The 4,872-nt window shown below is 44.3% G+C and overlaps 1 long non-coding RNA gene across 1 annotated transcript in view; it reads right to left on the minus strand.

The window, feature by feature from the left end:
* LOC106817532 overlaps nt 1–1,638 on the minus strand; it is a 5,095-nt gene extending 3,457 nt beyond the window's left edge. The window contains exon 1 of the long non-coding RNA XR_001395072.1: nt 1,601–1,638. This is a non-coding gene — a long non-coding RNA (uncharacterized LOC106817532). The remainder of the gene's footprint in view (nt 1–1,600) is intronic.
* Between the last annotated feature and the right edge of the window lie 3,234 nt (nt 1,639–4,872).

Genomic DNA, 4,872 nt, shown 5'->3' on the forward strand with positions numbered 1-4,872 from the left:
GTATTTGCAATGATTATGAACAGCATATATCTACGTGGCTATGTTGTGCGCCAAACTTGGAATCTGCACAACTCCACTCAGTAAAGTGTCGCCGGCGAAAGTCGCTGGGAATAGAAACGTTTCTAAATATTTTTGTTCGTTGAGGTGTCGGCCGTCGTCGCGTCAGTGTGCAATGGCTCATAGGAAACAATAGTTCTAATTTTCTGAAAAGTTCGTTTGTCGTTACGGTCGGTCGTTTTCGCTGCCGTGTCTTGGGCCTTAATACTAATAGTAATACTAATAGTAATAGATGTAATAAGAATATGAGGACTTCGATTTTATAAATTGACACTGATAGCTATAATAAATATAAGGATGGAGAACAAATAAGAACTGGAGAGGGACATGCAATTACTAGATACAATAAGTAACACAACAATAGTACTGGCTCATAGGGTCAAATGTCTCCCCCAGGGTACTGCTGGAACGTAACCTGGGTACGGTACGGTATACTGGAACGTACCCTGGTCACTATTTGATATGGTTAGGGTTAGGATTATGGTTGGGGTTAGGGTTAGGGCTCGGTTTCGGGTTAGGGAGTAGGCGTAGGCGACTCCCTAGACTCGTTAGTGGAGTAGGCGAGGTACGGTCCGGCATATTAGATTATATAGTTAGTGCCAGGGTACGTTCCAGTATACCGGACCGTACCCAGGGTACGTTCCGGCAGTACCCCGGGGACATAGACCCTCTCAGCAATGCTCACAGGGTCTATGTCCCCCAGGTTACTGCCGGAACGTAACCTGGGTACGGTACGGTATACTGGAACGTACCCTGGTAACTATTTGATATGGTTAGGGTTAGGATTAGGGCTGGGGTTAGGGTTAGGGTTAGGGAGTAGGCGTAGGCGACTCCCTAGACTCGTTAGTGGAGTAGGCGAGGTACTGTCCAGCATATTAGATTATATAGATAGTGCCAGGGTACGTTCCGGTATACCGGACCGTACCCAGGGTACGTTCCGGCAGTAACCCGGGGGACATAGACCCTCTCCGCCTCAGCAATACTACTAACCGTACTACTACTATTAGTACTAGTACTAGGGTAACCCGACCAGGCTGTGTGACTAACGTCAATACACCTTCGTTACGTATTCTAACCCTAGCAATACCGTTTCTTGGAGCTAGTAGTACTAGGGTTCCTGGCCCAAGGATAGAGAACATGGGTCCCAATAAAACCAATGTGCCTAAACCTAACCCTAACCCTAACCCTAACCTAGTATTATATTGATATAATATTATAATTATATTGATGTAAATGACATTGGTTTTATTGGGACCCATGTTCTCTATGATCTATCCTTGAACCGCATTTGTGTATGTAAGTTGTAACGCCTCTCTTGTTGGGTTACCTTATTCTTGACAGACAACTGAATATAGACAACCACGGACAATTGAAACCAGCGGCAGATTATGTGCGGAAATTTCTGGTGATTCGAAACAATAATATTTAGAAAATTCAAGAGAGGGTGCCAAGATACAAGATACAAACGGTTGGCTTTACAATAAAGCTGTTCTATCTTATACTTGGGTTAGTAGGTATCTATGTCTTATCTTATTATATTTACCATTCGAGATTTCACACGAGATTTCACGCGAAATCGGCGGGAACCTCGCCTCGTAACTTTTGCCTTTCCAATACAGCTGTTCTATTTTATTTACCATTCGAGATTTCACACGAGATTTCACGTGAAATCGGCGGGAACCTCGTCAACTAACCGCCTTTTGCCTCCGAATTTGCTTAGTTAGAAGTTAGCTTCTTCTTCATAGTTCATGTGTTTTGTTCTTACTTTTCATGGCATTTCGAACGTTTTCATGCCTTCTTGTAAGTTTAAGGTTTTCGTTTAATACACATTGGTGATTTTTCGTTTAACGTGTAACCTTTTATTAATATTATTATTTAGTTCATAATTCATTGTATAATCCAACGTAAACATCCAGATGAGACGGGATACTAGAGAAGCGTTGCCGAAAGGAGGTGTTGATCCAAGCGCTATAAGCGCAGATGTTGCGGCGCGAATCCGCGGCAAGGCGGCACGCGACCGCGGGAACGTCCTACACAGTATGCAGCGCTGGCAGCTATGGATCCGTGGCGCCGAATCAATTGGCGGGCGCAACGATCCGATAGCTGCCAGCGAACAGTCCGCGAATTTTAGTGGGGACACAGAGGGTAGACATTTGGACGTGAAGCAGTGTTTCACTTTGTTATAAAAACTGATAAACGCGAGTAATCTGTTCGTAACCGAGCTGTGTCACGCGAAATCACAGAAAGAATGTCGAAATTCTGACATTCGGGACCGCTTGCCAGTAATGGAACGGCTGTCAGAATCAGGAAACACCTACGCGGCGCTCTTCGCGCCCCAACGCTGCAACGTTTTTGGCAACAACGTTCCAAATGCGAGGCTCGTACGGGAATTGGAAAGCAGTGGCGCGCTGCCGCCGCCTATAGCCCATAGACTCGGCACTCTCTCGCACCTCTCGGCTTAGCTTAGTCCTCCATGGCTAATCGAGGTGGGAGCGAGTCCTAGTCTATATATAGGCCTTTGCACCTCGAAAACCTTCTTGAAACAAGTAGGCCTATACTAGAAACATGAATCAATTTCGTAGTAAATAGATTTCGTATTTAGTTAGCATTATATTTTATTGAAACGCCTTCAAGTGCCTGTGTCTAGTATAGCCTAGGGGTATTCTAACCCTAGCAAAGAGGCGTTTCTTGCTAGTCGTAAGTAGTCTAAGTAGTACTAGTGTTCAAGGATAGAGAAACATGGCTCCAATATTATATGGGACCCAATGTATGGCATGGGGAATAAAACCAATGTCATTTACATCAATATAAATCTAATATTATATCAATATAATAGGTTAGGGTTCGTCATTATTAGTAAGTTAATTACTAGTAACAGAGTTAGTCATTATTACTATTACTATTACTATTAGCTCGTGCGGTCCTGGTAGTTACTAGTACTAGTACTAGGTAACTTAGTAGTACTACTACTACTAGTAGTAGTACTTAGTAGTAATTATTGTAACATGTACTTGTAGTAATACAAGTATTCCTAGCCGTAGGTGTGGAATGTAATAGGCAGTCTTAATGTGCCGCTAGTTCTGAGTCTAAACAAACTGAACATACCTCACAATCATAATGGCAACATCAAGAAACATCAGATTGGAGCTTATCGCTCAAGTTCATGCGGCAGTGACGAGGCAGGGCTAGACGGCTACCGACCTTCACTCAGCGAACTATCGTTGGCTACACTGAAGTGAGTTACGCTAGCGTGTCGAACTGTGCACCGCCGCGCGGCAGTCTAGGTCATGCAGCCGAGCGTTTTTTTAAAAAAAACTTGAAAATGCTACGTAGATGGACTCGTAGCGCCATCTATGGGTGGGCGATAACTTCCAAATTAATGTAGGGCATAAAATCAGCGAAAAGGGAAAATTATTTTTATAACACGAAAAGCACGGCGCGCCGAGCCACAAAGCAACAAAAACGAGTATTGGATTTATTCTCGCCCTACGTGCAAAGCCGAAAGACCTTCTGCAATGGGCCAGAACATGCTGAATTGACCGATTCTACGGCTTTATTCCTATGACCTGAAAGGCCTCGTGAAAAGTATTCTAATATAGGGCAGCGAGTTGTCCATAGATGGCGCCAGTGTGGCGCTGTTCGCGCTTCGCGCGTTTATCCGGCTGCAGTTTGTCCAGGGCCAGGGGCACGTTCGTGTGGTGAAACTGGTGTTTATCACAGGCACTTGGACGCGTTTCAAATAATAAAATGATGGGTTAATAAATACAACTTGTCAGTACTAGACCTTACGCAGTACCAGTAATAGTCTTAATGTTTGATTTGACCTAATAACTTCACTTCACACCGTCCAATAAACCGCTGCTACACATAGCGCGCGCACGGCCATTGTGCACTGCACAAATACACACGTAACACAGTGATATAGAGAAGGTAAGAAAGCGTTCGCACAGAAATTCCAACAACAGCTCGAATCGTTTCACAACACTAGAGCAAAATACACGAACAACCGCCATGATATTGGCATCTGTGTGTACTGAATGGTCACTTGTTCGAAATATACGTCTGCAACTGGTACCAACATACTTTACCCAGAATATATGAAGAAATCCATGCTCGAATTTCACCTGCCGAATTCTCTCATGAAGGCCGCTTTCGTAAATGGGATCATTGCTCCTCAGAATGCAATGCGCGCATTACTCATGTAGGCTGATGGTCGCGCATTGACGAAGCGGCTAGTAAAAAAATATACGTCTGTTCTATATACGCGGCAATTCTGGCTCACGCAGAATGCCAATGCGCGCGCCATTACTCATGTACTGATCCCATTTACGAAAGCGGCCTATCATGGGAAATTCGCGCAAATTCCGAGCAGGATTTGTCATATAATTCTGGGTAAAGTATGTGGTACCAAGTTCAAGACGCTATATTCGAACAACGTGACCATTCAGCTAGCACCAGATGCGCCATATCATGGCGGTTTGTTGTGTATCTTGGCTCTAGTGTTGTGAAAAGATTCGAGGCGTCTGGAATTTCTGTGTGCGAACGCTTTCCTTAGCGGGCTTCTCTATAGTCATGTGTATTTGTGGCATGGCGGGCAATGGCGTGCGCGGCTATGTGTTGGCAGCGGTGTATTGGACGGTCGTTGAAGTGAAGTTATCTAGGTCAAATACATTAAGACTATTATCTGGTGCCTGGTACTGGTAGGTCTAGTACTGACAAGTTGTATTTATTAACGCTAATTTTAATTATTGAAAACAGTTCAAGTGCCTGTGGTGTTATCAATGTTGTGCGTTGCATATAGGCAGGACCCCCGGC

The sequence above is a fragment of the Priapulus caudatus genome, unplaced genomic scaffold (genome assembly GCF_000485595.1).
Source record: "Priapulus caudatus unplaced genomic scaffold, Priapulus_caudatus-5.0.1 Scaffold1757, whole genome shotgun sequence".
NCBI classification, from domain to species: domain Eukaryota; kingdom Metazoa; phylum Priapulida; class Priapulimorpha; order Priapulimorphida; family Priapulidae; genus Priapulus; species Priapulus caudatus.